This window comes from Alosa pseudoharengus, unplaced genomic scaffold, assembly GCF_046254945.1.
Source record: "Alosa pseudoharengus isolate Yale_2024_CS ecotype anadromous, Long Island Sound unplaced genomic scaffold, YU_APseudo_1.1 YU_APseudo_1.1_scf_2, whole genome shotgun sequence".
NCBI lineage: Eukaryota > Metazoa > Chordata > Actinopteri > Clupeiformes > Clupeidae > Alosa > Alosa pseudoharengus.
The window spans coordinates 2,393,544-2,409,871 of NW_027468663.1; the positions used below are offsets into that span (position 1 = coordinate 2,393,544).

At 41.2% G+C, this 16,328-nt stretch overlaps 1 protein-coding gene across 4 annotated transcripts in view; it reads right to left on the reverse strand.

The window, feature by feature from the left end:
* atr (ATR checkpoint kinase) overlaps window positions 1-16,328 on the reverse strand; it is a 197,147-nt gene that overhangs the window by 15,449 nt on the left and 165,370 nt on the right. Inside the window, exon 42 of one of the 4 annotated variants that reach the window (XR_012988518.1) lies at window positions 944-1,075. The exons of the other annotated variants lie outside the window; for them this stretch is intronic. The gene's annotated coding sequence lies outside the window, so the exon portion shown is untranslated. The remainder of the gene's footprint in view (window positions 1-943; window positions 1,076-16,328) is intronic. 4 annotated transcript variants of the gene reach the window in all.

Below are 16,328 nucleotides of genomic sequence, written 5' to 3' on the forward strand. Positions count from 1 at the left end.
CATCGAATAACAACATGGAATTTGGTGTCTCATTTTGATGCCACTTAAATCTCTGGCGTTTTTAAAACACTTTATAAACACTTTAAGCTTAAAGCAGAGGGGTGCACCACATAGTGGACCGTGTTAGACAGCTCGCCATTGCCAAGCAGCCTACTTTAAAGCAATATCACAAGCTCTTGTCGAAATCTAGCAAATACCTACACAAAAGCAAAAGGCTATGAAACAACACCAACAGCATAGTTTACACAAAAACTTGCTAATGCACTAACTGGCATCTATTTGAAATATTATCAGCAAGTTGTAATGTGAAAACTTCATTTCATGGTATGTTCTGATAACTTCCGAACTTGTTGCCATGGCGCCGCCGCGTTCGGACGCCTATCTGCGGGCTCCTACCACACTGTGCTATTATTTAATATTTTCCTTTATTTTATTTTCACCAACTGCACTGGGCCGTGTAACGTATAGTCGCCAGGCACTGATTGACACTGGTTTTATGGAAAACAATGGACTTTTTGACAACTTTTTCACGGAATCAATCTGCCCGAGCGAAATTCTCAGGAATGCCGATGAGCGCACCAACTTCAAAAGATGCAAGCGAAGAAAACATCGCGGAAAGCGGGCCGGAGTCCGAAATAGGCTCAGAACTCGGGCTCACCGCCCGTCGTTGCCAAGTGTCCTATTAGCCAATGTCCAATCTCTGGATAATAAGCTGGATGACATAAGGGCACGATTGAAATACCAAAGAGACATACGTGACTGTAACATCTTATGCCTAACTGAGACGTGGTTAACACCGTCAGTGCCGGACCATGCATCTCTGTACATCGCATGGACAGAACGACGGATTCTGGCAAAACTAGAGGAGGGGGGGTATGCATTTTTATGAACAACAGCTGGTGTGATAGCCGGAATGTCAAGGTACTAGCAAAACACTGCTCACCTGATTTGGAGCTCATCACTGTGAAATGCAGGCCATTTTATCTTCCCCGGGAGTTCACATCAGTCATCGTCACCACCATCTATATACCACCTCAAGCGGACACTGATACAGCACTGAAGGAGTTGTCCGGGACTGTCAGAAAGCAACAGAATGACAACCTGGATGCAGCTGTGATTGTGGCTGGTGACTATCACCATTTGACGTATCAGCACGTCAAATGTAACACCAGAGGGGAGAGGACACTGGATCACTGCTACACCTTGTTCAAAGATGGATACAAAGCCAAGTCTCTTCCTCCTTTCGGCAAATCAGATCATTCTGCATATATTCCTTATGCCCAGGTACCAGCAAAAACTGAAACGCGAGCCTCCAGCCATGCATGAGGTGACGCTCTGGTCAGAGGAGTCTGAGAACATGCTCCAAGATGCGCTGAGCATTGTGGACTGGGATGTGTTCAGATCTGAAGAGAACATCGATGAGTTTACAGAAGCAGTAGTAGGGTTCATAGGGAAGCTTGTGGATGACACTGTTCCCAAAGCCATCATGAAGACATACCCTAACCAAAAGCCATTGGTAAACCACTCCATCCGCGACGCTCTGAATGAACGAACTGCTGCTTATAACTCAGGACTTCTATCTGGAAACATGGAGGAATATAAAGCTGCCGCATACAATCTACGGAGAATGGTGAAAGAAGCCAAGAGACGGTATGGGGAAAAGATCCGGTCCCAGTTTGAACAGTCAGATTCCAGGTGTATGTGGCAAGGGCTACGGACGATGTCGGACTATAAATGACCAACTTCCACCATTGTGAGCGCTGACCCCTCGCTGGCAGATGAGCTCAACACATTCTACGCGCGCTTTGACCAAAACGCGGAGGACATCACTCAGGCGCATGTTGAATGCGCGTCAGTCCTGTCAGGCCCAGTGGAGACTGTGTTCATGACGCTCTCAGAGCATGATGTGCGGAGAGCATTTAGGAGCGTGAACACCAGAAAAGCGGCAGGTCCAGATGGCATTCCTGGACGAGTATTCAAAACCTGCGCAGATCAACTTGCTCCTGTATTCACCGAAATATTCAACCTCTCTTTGGCTCAGTCAACTGTACCAACTTGTTTTAAAAGATCAACAATTGTTCCTGTTCCAAAGAACTACTCACTAAGTTGGAAGATCTTGGACTGAATTCATCTCTGTGTAAATTGATTTTTAACTTCCTGACTGGTAGACCCCAGGCCGTGCGGGTGGGTAGTCACATCTCTTCATCCCTTACTCTCAATACAGGAGCGCCACAGGGATGTGTTTTAAGTCCATTGTTGTATTCCCTCTACACATATGATTGTACAGCAGTACATTATTCCAACATCATTGTCAAGTTTGCTGATGACACAGCAGTAGTTGGCCTCATTTCAAAGAACAATGAGCAGGCTTACTTGAGTGAAGTAGACAGGTTATCCAACTGGTGCCAGGAAAACAACCTCCTCCTGAATGTTACGAAGATCAAGGAGATGTTTATAGATTTCAGGCGTGATCAGCATAAGATGTATCAACCACTTATGATCAATGACTCTCAAGTGGAAAGGGTAGAGAGTTTTAAATATCTTGGAGTCCATATTACTGAAGACCTGACATGGACCAAGCACATTAATTCACTGGTGAAAAAGGGTCATTAGCGTCTTTTCCACCTCAGACGCCTCAAGTACTTCAAGCTACCTCAACAACTACTGAAGAACTTTTACAGAACCACCATTGAAAGTATTATCACTGGCAGTATAACAGCTTGGTATGGAAATAGCACTGAGCTAGACCGTAAAGCTCTGAAGAGAGTAGTAAGATCAGTGCCCTACACAACCTACAGGAAATTTACCTAAGGAGAAGAAGGAAAATTATCAGGGATCCCAGTCACCCCAACAACTGCCTCTTCTCTATCCTACGGTCTGGGAAACGTTACCGCTGCCTGAAGTCCAACACGGAGAGAATGCGGAAAGGTTTTTACCCCCAGGCTATCAGGATTTTAAATGAGGATTGTAGCAGGAGCACCAGCATAGCCTAAACACTTTGCACTTTCTTTCTTTATTCTTCTTCCTTTTCTATACATATATCCTTTGCACAGTCTTGGAGTCAGTGGAACAAGCATTTCACTGCATTTATAGGCTACCTGTATAATGTATGTGACAAATAAACATTTGATTTGATTTGATTTGACATAATGACATTAATCTTTCATATGCATGAGGCCTATATAGCATTACGATGAATTTGAAGCCCATGCTAAAAGTTTGCTTGTAAGAAAACATAAATGTAGGCGACAATCATACTTCTGCTGCATTGATATTCCTGATCTCAGAGTCCTGCACGGGTTCGGGTACCCGCGGGTGACCCGCACATTTTGATGAAACGGGTGAAAAATATTCTACTGTGTCGGATGCGGGTCTGGTCAGACACGGGGGTGACACGGGTCGGAATTGGCCTTTCATAAACATCACGTGCATATGTAACAATATTTTCTACAGTAACACATCCAGGGCCTGAAGTTAACTTTTTTGGCCACCAGCCACTGTGGCAGGTGAATTTTGAAATCCACCTGCCACAGTGTTTTTTTACCAGCCAAAATTATTTTGTGCCCAAAATAAAGGTGAACGACTCAGAAAATGCATAAGAATGGTTCTTGAACTTGTACAGAATACAAATTACAGTACTCAAGTAAAAGTAAAAAAGTACTTTGTTAATAAATTACTCAAGTAGGCCTAACAAGTTACTTTTTTATAGGCCTACATTTTTATATTTTTTATGGACCTTTAAAGGGATACAAAAGTATCCTTTATGCCTATTTGCTTTTCTCCTCCTCTGTTGGCTAATCATATAGTCAAACATATTTTAAAAGCCCAATTCAAATATATTTATTTAATATACTTTGTCATACCCAGAATAAGCATTACGTGGCTATGGATTGAAAAGCAGTCTTCCAATACATTGCAGCTGATTCTTCTGCTTTGCATTGCAAGAAGTCTGGTTATAACTTCACCATGGTTATGGTTATGGTTATGGATTTAGCAGACGCCTTTGTCCAAAGCGACACATAAATACAAAACAACATAATAATATTTAAAATTGAACAGGGAACAGATTAAAATGTAGGTCAAATATAGTAAGGAGAATAGTTGTAGTACACAATAATATCAATTCAATCAATAGCCTAATAAAAAAAGCAATGTAAAAAAGGGGAAAGGCAATAATAAAACAATAATGTCAAGGAATACCATACAGACAATGTAACCTAAAAACAATGGCTATATTATGGGTAGACCTATATTTAGGCTATAATAGCCTAGGCATATCCACTCGGGCAGAGTGACAGAGCAGGCTATCTATTTTCTCAGCCGACCGTCTCATGTCATGTCCTGCAACATTGAGGCTACATAAATGAATGCTAGGCTTTTTCTAACTTGTATGCTCGATTTCCAGTGCATTTGCTTTGCTTGTAAATTAAGTTGTAGGCCTACTTTCCTTGTCCAATGTGATTGTTGAACAATGCTGGCCAGAAATGAATATATGTGGAAGTTTTCGTGTCATGTCATACCTCTAGTCTCTTTGGCACTCTGGCAGCCTCACAAGATGCAGCAACTGGCAGGACGTCATTGCGTTAACTGAGTTGTTAGCTATATAGAACATCTACTTGTAGTAGGCTACATAGGCCAGCCATTACTTTTATAATCACGGGGAAACGTAGCAATGCTTTCTGAAGCCCTGTTTCTTTTCTCCCACGCCGTTGTGTACCGGGGGAGAGGTTTCTCCCTTGAGATACTTTCTCCAATAATAAACTTGTTCTCGTAACGAAAGACAATTGAAAATGTAGCGGAGTAAAGAGTACATTTCCTACGGCAATCCTGACAGTGCATCTCCTTGCTCAGTGTTGTGTTATTTTATTGGCTACCCGCCAACGTGGCAGGTAGATTGACAGTTTCACCCGCCAATCACAAAAGTTACCCGCATTTGGCGTGTGGGCGGGTGCCAATTTCATGCCCTGAACACATCCTAAATAATATGCCTGCAATTCAAGTTGATAAAAGCATTTGAAATGCACGTTTCGTACGTGCCTTCCCAAAACAGGCGCCTATAGCCTACTTTCACTTTTAAAAATCACATGCGTGGGATCTGCCTGCAGTCTTTCAGAACAAAGTGGCTGCACATTGATTAAAAAACGCCTAAAGATGACTCTTTTGACATGTTGTCATGGTGGAAAGAGCATGCTCGTTTAATTCCCAATATTGTCTAGATTGTGAGATCTATTGACATCCCTGCAAGCGAGCGAGATTTATCCTATGCGTGGGAAAAGGTAGGCCACATTTTTCCCATTCAATATTGCACTCAAATAAACGGGATAGTGTCACACGTCTTATGGCTATTTCCATAAAGTTTCACAGGCTAATGCATAATCCGGTGTAGGTTATGACCGAATCATTCCTTCATTTAATGTAGGCTAGCCTACTACTGCTGTTAATAAGTTGTGTGTGCAAAGCCGTGTTTAAATTCTAAATTAGGCATTTGCGTGGCGATAGCCTTGTAGACGCATCTGCTTGAAAAGTGTTAAAATGTTATCACTCGGGTGTTGAAAAGTAGCCAGGCTACCACAATACATCATGTAGGATATGCCTGTCAACTTCAGCTGAAGTTGGATCTGCAATGTTAATGGTTGTGTAATTAGTTCCTTAAACGTGTCTGTTTAACTCGGGTACGGGTCGGGTGTCAGTTTTATTTAATGCAGGTCGGGTCGGGTACGGATTTTAACTAGCTCTGGTGTCGGAAAACGGGTCGGATGCGGTTTTAAACATGACGGGTACGGGTGGTTGCGGATTTAAAAAATTGGACCCGTGCAGGACTCTGCCTGATCTGTCAATGAGGTTACGGAACCATCACCGCATGTTATCGCTAATTAAGATGCTCTGATGGGAGCATCTTCCTTTTCAAATGTGTTGTGCCTGTTTGCACAATTTCACAAATAATCATATGTGATTAATAATATGACAAATAATCCCTGTGCACGGGGACCGAAACAATGCATGCCAACTTTTTCCGTGTTTCTCACGTAGCCTATTTTAACTTCCCCCCGCTGTCTTGCCGTTTTAATGTTTTCCCGTAGAATATCCCATATTTTAATACTCTCATAACAGCCCTGCCATCGGGCCTGTCTCTGTGTTGCCCTGTTGCTACCCCTTGCCCTTCCAACGAAACAGATGTCTTCAAATAATCGTTTTCCTTGCTTGAAGGCGAACTTAGAGTGATGTTAACCTATTTAAGTTTAACGGCGTGATTGTTGTGAGAGCACGATTCATTGGCGCTTGCATGTTCGGCCTTATGTACGTGTGCACCTGAGGCTACTCAGCTACTAGAGAAAGAATTTCCCCTGTTTGTATGTTCACTCCAAGTTGGCCTACCATAACTTACCAACTCTGCACTGTAGACCCTAACTGGCTATTTATATTTTTCTGTGAAATAAGCAAATGTATTTGTTCAACTTTATGAAGCAGAATTATGCACTAGGCTACTTGGAACAACACATTTGACAAAGGACAGATGTATGTTATAGTGACAAAATATTAACTTTCAGTGTTTTACGATGTCTTTGACATGGGGAAGTTTTTTTCCCCATGCATTTATTCTAGGCTACTGTCAGTGACTGCTGTGAGAGAAGCGGGTTCTGTGTTTCGTTCATGTCAGTGACTGACGCGAGAGAAGCGGGGTCTGTGTTGCGTTGCGTTCATTTATTTTCAATTGGGCATGCCGTGTCGTCCACAGCTCAGTTCTGACAAAGCCGAATTTACTCCTTTTGAAACAATGAGTTATATTGCTTGACAGGGGGGATCCCAAGCAGCTTTCAGCCATAAGGCTACTTTGAGAACATTTCCTAATTCACCCGACACTAATATTCAAAATGTTGAAAACTATTTCGGCATACCCTATTAACTGACCACCCGATTCACGTTGATTGGGGGGCAGGGGGGGCCATCAGACATTTGTGCCCAGTTAATCCGGCCCTGCCCCCAACAAATCACACCTTCCCACCAGCTGTGACAGCTTAAAAGAAGTCAAGAGGACTCCTAACTCACAGACCTATTCACAAACCGGTTTTGTGGTATTTCGCCTGTTTTGAAATCCTATGCGGCTACAGGAGCTTCCAATCGTGAGGAAGCAAATTTGCATTGTAGGCATAACTAACATGCAATAACGCCACCAACAACAACCAAAACTAGGCTACTCATTGTCAACATGTAAATTAAATGTAACATTATTGTGAATCAAATTAAAATGTTCTCTTTTGCAAACGTAGGCATAGGCATAGTAACAGATTAATTTAATAATGTTACAAAGATACTACATCAATCCGTATGTTTCATTAGGCTACTAGGCTATTTGTTTTGCCTTACTCTTGATTCATTTAGGCTAGGCCTTTTTATTCAGTTATTCATCATCTTCTGTCCTTGTGTAGCTCACGCATTCTCAGACCACATTCGCAGTCACCTGCCACTCATCGTAAAGGAGGTGTTTGGAATCATTCCCGCGTTACAATCATCAGCCAATCAAGGTGGTCACTTCAGTCAAGCTCGTGCATGAGTAATAACGTCATCCATAGCAACGAAGATTCACTCACTCTTAGACTGTTAGTCAAAGATTCTAGAGCGCTCAGCTCCAGAATCTGTTCAGGAGTTGTCATTTTCTCTTACTAAGGGCTGAGCTACACCAGGCACGTAACTGAAGCGTTCCGTTCGCGTTGCGTCTGCTGCAACAATTAGCTTCCATTATAATCAATGGAAGTAGCTACACCAGACGTGACAGTGGGGTGTACGTTCGAAAAAGACCATTCATAGACCATTCATCTAAAATGGATTTTACGCGTCGCGAACGGAACGCTTCAGTTACGCGCCTGGTGTAGCTCATACCTAAGAGTAGCCTAGGTCTGAAAGGCTTTGTGAATAACTTAATAAGAGAAACTCCTATAGCTAAAATCTTTTATTGCTATTTAGGAGTAGCCTACTCCTAGTGGTAAGATAAAAGGCTTTGTGAATATGGCCCCTGGTGTCTAACCCAATGCATAGCCCATTTACACAAAATAATGGTTGAATATTAGGCTACTGATGATCATTGTTATTTAAGAACATGCAGAGCACCAAAACATATTGCTCGTAAAAAATCATCATACCGCACATTGTGGCGGGTGTGTTATTTAACCTACTTACTGTAATAAAATGCCTGTGTTTAAGACACCGAATAGGACACCGAATAATGTGTGTAATGATACCAGTTAGGCCTACGTTCAACAGTAACATAAGTGTAATGAGCTATTCATTGTCGAAGGTGGATGGTGAAGTGAAATTCTTACTTTGGAAAACAAACATTTGCCGATATCATTGGATAGGGAATAGGCCTACTTGTTTATTTTTTACGTAGCCTACAATGGCAAGTTCAGACAAAGCCGAAATTACTCATTTTGAAACATTTGTATGGTTATATTGCTTGACTTAAATCCCAGAGAGTAGGCTAGGCTACCGCACCCCACAGTGATGGGCCTAGCAGTCTTAGGCGTTCAGTGTGGGGTATAAACAAGCTGAGAATTTAGCGGTTGATTACCTCTCGATGCGCATAAGGTAATGCAAAGAAAGTTGATGGAAACGGTTTATTCTCATATGTAGCCTAACCTTCACAGAATCTCAGCAATCTCTTGCGCTTCCCCAACATTAGGCAACTTGATGTGCTCTCTTGCTTGTTCCCGTAGGATAAAACAAACTGAATACACACATCGGTGCACAGTTGTTTTGCTGACGCCAAAGGTTTCGCACACGTAGCATGTTCCATATTCCATATGTGTTGTGCATGCATTAGGCTACTTGAAAAGAACTAGCTCCAGTTATGTATGAACAGTGAAGGTAACGATCTCTTGTGAAAAACGTGAACTTTATGAAAAAATTGAACAATATGAACTATGAATATTGAAAAACTTGAAGCTACATCTATAAGTGTGAACATGCTTAACAAAATATGGGAACAAAACATGTGAACTAAACGTGCATTACGAATATAATCAGTGGGAGCCCTGCTTGTTTCCCTGCAACAAAAAGCTTCCATCTGGGGGTGATGGAAGACAGTGACCCACTCATTGGTTTGCCGTGGATCTTTGGAGGATGGGAAGTAACGCTCAAACTCATTTGAAAGCGCAACAAGGTGATCGCGCACCAGCTGCGAGAGAAAGGGCCCTGCCTCAGTCTCTCCCAAAACCCCCACTACTGTTTGGAATATATCAAATACACCCCGGTCCACTCGTCGTCCCCACAAATCAAGCTTGGCTTTAAATGCAGCGACTTTATCTGCCAGTTTAAAGACAGTCGTCATTCTCCCCTGGAGTGACAGGTTGAGGTCATTAAGCAACCCGAATATGTCACACAGGTAAGCGAGTTTTGACACCCAGTCCTCATCACTAAAATGTGCAGCTAACGGTAACTTTTTTTCTGTAAGAAATCTCTGAAGCGGCTCTCGCAACTCAAACACTCTGGCCAGTTGCTCATTCTAGCAGTTTAGCTAACTTCGTGTGACACTACCGTTCGCCAAGAACTGATCAAGTGAAGTGAGCTGACCTGAGGCTGCGCAGCGCTGAAGGCAATATGTAAAAGTGTTGAAGGCGGGACAGACAGACGTAAGAAAATAGACCTTGCAAAATGCAAACATGCGTGCAATCAAACAACTGCATATAGGCCTATGCCATGTTAAAACGTGACATTATTGCGAATTAAATTTAGTTTAGTTTGCATGCATTTTTTTAAAAACTCATGTCGTAGGCTTACGGCTCGGTTAGGAATGTCCTGCGGCCCGGTAGCGGGCCGCGCCCCGGTGGTTGGGGACCGCTGGTTTAGAGTAAAAAAAAAAACGGTCGGTCTTAACGCAAGTTTACAACCGGCAAGTCGGTCGGACTAAAAGGGGGAAAAAATAAATATTTGGGTCGGTTCTAAATTGACAGGGTCGGTCGGGTTACGGCAAACGAAAATATTTTTAAGGATGGCCTGGCAGTGTTTTTTTGCGCGTATGCAGAAGTCAGCCAAATATGAATGTAATTCTGCGGCATAAAGCAGATGTATTTGTTTATTGTACAGAAAAATAAAAATGACATGTCAAGCAGTCAATTGACTACATTGCAGTCAAGAAGTAGGGCAAATTAATTTACGAAACCAAAACGTGGGTCATAGTTGTCTAAGCCTCTATTGCATAGCCTGTTAAAAACGTCGCCAGATAGTATTAAATCGGCAACAACATTGTTTTCTGCAGAAGCCTACCCAAGGCTACAGATTAATTCTGAACAGTTATTTCTCTACTGGCTCAATTATCACACCACTGTTTTGATTTGCGTAGCTGCGTTACCCCCAACACTGACAATAATGTAGACAGCAAATTTCGATTTCGATTTTCGTTACCACCGTGTAGTCAAGCCTTAAGACATACCCAAGTAGCCTAAATCGAGGTAATGTTTAATTATGCATGATTTATTTTGTTATTGAATTCGTAGGCTGGGATTACTCTTGGCAAGTCTCCTGCTTTTTCAGTAGGGGCGGCAGGCAGAGCGATGTACAGTGGCAGAGCGACGCACAGTGGCTGAAAGTGGTACTAAAGCTTCACGCAGCTTCACGCCTCGTAATGCGCGACTGAAGTGGTCATTTGAAAGCGATGCCCACTGTATTGAAGCATTTGAGAACACTTTGGATAAACTTGAAAGCTGACTCCATAGATAAGACTGCTTGCAATTGCCTTTGTCCATGACCTGGCAGCCGTTCTAACATTTAAAGATATGGCAAACCATCTGCTCTGGATAAACTTGAAAGTAGAGGAAAGATTGATTAAGCTACTTGCCATTATGTGTGCATCCATGGTAAGACGTTTTAACATTTAAAGTTATGGCAAGCCATCTGCAACTAGAATTATGCCTAGAAGCAATGAAACTACAGATAATAAACAATAAATAATACATATATAGTTAAATTTCATGTTCAAATTGGTCTTTTCAATCAAAAAAAGGAATTCATGCTTTCAACCATTGTTTTGGGCATTTTATTTTAAAAACGAAGTACCAGTTCAGGCATCATTTTGGCACCGGTACCTTTTTAAAAGTATTGATTTAGCACTGGTATTGGATAAAACCCAAACGATACCCAACCTTACATTGGAGTCTATGACAGCCATGTGCAATATGATTAAAATGTGCTCAATTTACCTCTAAACCTACCACCAATGTTGGACAGAACTCATAATTGGCCTGCACAGTAGCAACAAAACTAAAAGCAAACACAACTTGTCTTGTTATAAAAGTGGTGTGGCTCCTTTAGGAGTTCTGGAGCATCCTATAGTCCAACTATCCAACTTGATGTAACTATACTGTACATCATATGATTTTGATATTTACAAATATCTAAAGCAGTGGTTCCTAAACTTTTCTGGCTCACGGCACCCCTAAACATATCTCTCTCCATCCACGGCACCCCTATTTTTTACTTTTTACTCTCAACATCTTTTGTGCCATATTTGTACTTCATGCCATTTTATTTAACCTTATGATATGTTGGATAGGCCATAACTGCTTTTATTATAGGTATAACTATGAGAAGGTGAGGTTTATCTCATTTTTGTTTCATTTAAATAAATTAAATAAATTAAATAACATGAACAGAAATATCAGGAATAGGCCTTCAACTAAAGTGCATAAAACGTCAGACGTTATAGAGAGATATATCTCAGAGACAATATCTCATCTCAGGTAGGTTAGCATGGTTTTCTAGTTCTAGTTAAAAAGTTATCTTTGTCCTCATCCATGTCCTCAACTATAACCATAACGATAAAAGCATCCACACGGACCAACGATAAACAAAGTCTCTCCTTGTGTTAGGCCTAATGAATGTGATGGCTAAAATATGATGGCTTCTGATTGGCTGTTAGCTTTTTATTGTTCTCAAAATCACTTTGAAAGTGATCGTTCTTCATGTCGTTCTCGTTATAGTTTATGTGTGCACGTCGTCATTCATACTAACAAGAACAATATTTTTAATATAGTCCATGAGCCACAGGGGGTCGTCACTACCACTTGGGGGGGCAAATTCTCACTATATTTTTCTGAAAGCTACATATCTCTGGAGTATAAAATGGTATGATAGCAAGTTGGATCTTGTAGTTTTGTGGCTGTACAGGCCTTCAAAGTTGACCTCTGATTTGAAAAAAAAAAAGAAAATCCGCCTATTGGCTTTTTTTTGTTAAAACACTCATAAGAGCCCAGAAAATAATCCAAATCTTATTATTACTGATGCATATGTGGTGTTTGATGTTGGCATACATATTTTGACTCATTATGTGATTTTGCTCTTCATTTTGGTTGATAAAATTCAAGATTTATGTGCAAAAAAAAAGCTAATTTGAGTTTTCAGAGCAATATGTTATGGCAATACCTGAATGCAGACCTTATTGATCATTACTATTCTACCTTCCTTACTTTCAATTGTGAGTTGAAATTAATGTTAAATGATGACATACATAGATCTGCAGTACAAATGTTTTTTTAAATTGTAGCTGAAACAAGTACAAAGGATCTTTAATCTATTTATTGAATTCATCGTCAGAACAGGAGCACAGAGGATGCCATCTCTATGGCACTTCACTCTGCCCTGTCCCACCTTGACAATAGCAACACCTATGTAAGAATGCTGTTCATTGACTTCAGCTCAGCGTTCAACACCATCATTCCCTCCAAACTGATCACCAAACTCAGTGAATTGGGCATCAATACCTCCCTCTGTAACTGGATTCTGGACTACTTGTATTGCATTCATTGTGTCTACACTTGAGATAAATAAGTTTGTTTTTTCTTTTATCGCATACACATATATTGGTAGATGTTTTTTATTTACCTTGACATGTTTCAACGTATACTTCCATCTTCATCAGAAGGTCACACGGTGGAGTAGTGTGACGCGTTTTTATCAGCTGGTTGTTACGGAGGTGTGATCCACCTGTCAGTCTTTTGACAGGTGGACCACACCTCCTGCTGTCAGTCAGCCGCCCCCCAGGACGGCACTCCAGGTATGGGAGAGCATATATGCTCCCTCATCTCTGTTCATCGTCTTTGGGCTCCGCTTTCTTATTTCAATCACGTCCTTTATCCAGCGGTGGTATCGGTTGTTCTCCTGCTTAATGACTCTGGCATGCAGGAGGTGTGGTCCACCTGTCAAAAAACTGACAGGTGGATCACACCTCCGTAACAACATCAGCTGATAAAAACGCGTCACACTACTCCACCGTGTGACCTTCTGATGAAGACGGAAGTATACATCGAAACATGTCAAGGTAAAGAAAAAACATCTACCAATATATGTGTATGTGATAAAAGAAAAAACAAACTTATGGATTCTGGACTTCCTAACCAACAGACCTCAGTCTGTTAGGTTAGATAATCGCACCTCCTCAACCATCGAACACCAGTGTACCACAGGGATGTGTGCTGAGCCCTCTCCTCTACTCCCTCTTCACCTACGACTGCACACCTGTACATGGCTCTAATACCATTGTCAAGTTTGCAGATGACACTACGGTGATTGGGCTCATCAGCAATAACGATGAGACGGCCTACAGGGAGGAGGTCCAGCACCTAACATCGTAGTGCACTGATAACAACCTGGCTCTCAACACCAAGAAGACCAAAGAGCTCATTGTGGACTTCAGGAAGTCTAAAGCTAGCACACACACACACATTCTCATCAACAGGACTGAGGTGAAGCATGTCACCAGCTTCAAGTTTCTGGGTGTCCACATCTCTGAGGACCTCTCTTGGACCCTCAACACCTCTACCCTGATCAAAAAGGCTCACCAGCGTCTCTTCTTTCTGAGGTCCATCTGTCTCCTCAGATCCTGGTGAACGTCTACCGCTGCAACATCGAGAGCATCCTCACCAACTGTGTCACAGTTTGGTATGGCAACTGCTCTGCCACCGACTGGAAAGCACTGCAGAGGGTGGTGAAAACTGCCCAACGCATAACCGGTTCCTCACTCCCCTCCATCGAGGCCATCCAGGGCAAGCGATGCTTGCGTAAGGCGCGCATCATCAAAGACTGTTCTCACCCCAACCACAGACTGTTCACCCCACTCCCCTCCGGGAGGCGTTACAGGTCTCTCCGCATCCGAACCAGCAGGTTCAGAGGAAGCTTCTTTCCTGTGGCTGTCACCCTACTGAACTCTAGCTCTGCATCCCGGTGACATCCAACAAACTAAGCCCCCATCACCCCCTGCCCTACCCCCGCCTGATGCCTCCTTGCCTGTGCCTGTTGAGGTGTCCACGACCATGGCAACCTTGACAGGGACAACAAGGAGGCGGACATCCCCTAGCCCCCCCCCCACAACTGCACTACCCTATCCCACCCATCTATTTATTTACAAATGTACATACTGTAATTACACTGATACTGTACATAGCCATATTCTACTGCTTTTCATCCTGCACTTACACTTATTATTAATACTATTGTAATGTTACTGTTTCTGCACTACAATGGTACTGTTACCACACTGCACATAGCTGTACATACTGTATCTGTCTATATGGTTCATACTAAATATCCATATTTATTCAGTTTTTCTGTAATATATTCTGTTAATACACTGCATATATCTATATTGTACTGCATATATCTATATCTGTTTTCTTTTTTGACTCATGCTCGTAAATGTCTTTAATTTTTGCTTTGTCACTGTATCATGGAATTTGTGCTTAGGTGTATCTGACTCCAGCCTCTATGTCATGATCTTTGCCTGTAGTATGAGCCTGAATCAGATCTTCCCCAACCCCTTGTGTTGCTTTGCCTGCTATAGATATGCAAATTAACTCATGTTCCTCTGAAAATGGATTGATCCAATTTCAGTTTCTGTCTCATCAGATCTAACTGTGTAGAATTTTTAAAACTGTTGTAAATGTATGTACTTGTAGATCAAGTCTTGGAAAATAGTTATTATTTCTTTTCAATAGAAATGATTTTAACATCAGATGAAAGACAATTTTAAGTATGATAATAATAATAATAATAATAATAATAATAATAATAATAATAATAATAATAATAATAATAATTGTACATAATGATAACATTGTGTAAAGTATGAATATTTTCACCAACCAGTTCATCTACATCTCATTCCCACATTCTTACTATTCAAAAGTACAACTGAAATGTATAATGTAGATCATTTTAGCACCTGTGATGCAATTACCATAATTTCCCAACTATTAGCTGCAGCTTATACATTGATTTTGCAAAATTTCTTCAGCTATATGGTTAATACACGGGGGCAGTTAATATGGTATATGGTTTTGTTTCTTTTAACTTGCATAAAACACTGTCCTGTGGCTTATACACAATACGGCTAATACACAGGAAATTACTGTATGTATTTCATGTGCCCTGGACATTATAAAATTATAATATTTATGTTAAGCTGGGTACATGTGGTGAACAATTTTCATATGGTATTCCTTGAATGTAAAGGTAATATGTGATTGGTAATCATGATGTTTTTGATCTCTTGGAATATCTCTTATGGGTAGTTTCAATAAAATACTAATTTACTGAATTTTGGGGTGTTTCCGAATAGTACATTTACAAATAGTAAATAGCATAGCAATGCAGACCTATGTAATCATTTGTATTTCAAGTCTCTGCTGGGAGGTAGGAAGGTATAAATACATTGATTAACCCATTCGCGCTGGATGCTGCGTAGCGCAACATTGACCCTCCCGCTGGATGCTGCGTAGCGCAGCATGCTTTTTATTTCATGTTTCTAGGTGCTACAGAGGCTTAGATATTAAATTTTGGTAGACGTTGACAATTTTTAGTATGTTTTCAGAAAACCCTCAGGAAATAAGGTTATTTAGTCTAGAATGCCATAGGATTCTATTGGCGTTTTTAGCAGGCATTTTAGGAGTAAATGGGTTAATGAGGTAGTGGGCATTTCAATTAGTGCTGCAACACGTTGTGTCTCTGAAAATGTAGATTTGCTTATTATTACACATAAATCTTGAATTTTATCAACCAAAATGAAGGGCAAAATCACATAACGATTCAAAATATGTATGCCAACATCAAACACCACATATGCATCAGTAATAATGAGGTTTGGATTATTTTCTGGGCTCTTATGAGTGGTTTAACAAAAAAAAGCCAATAGGCGGAATTTCCTTTTTTCAAATCAGGTCAACTTTGAAGGCCTGTACAGCCACAAAGCTACAAGATCCAACTTGCTATCATACCATTTTATACTCCAGAGATATGTAGCTTTCAGAAAAATATAGTGAGAATTTGCCCCCCCCAAGTGGTAG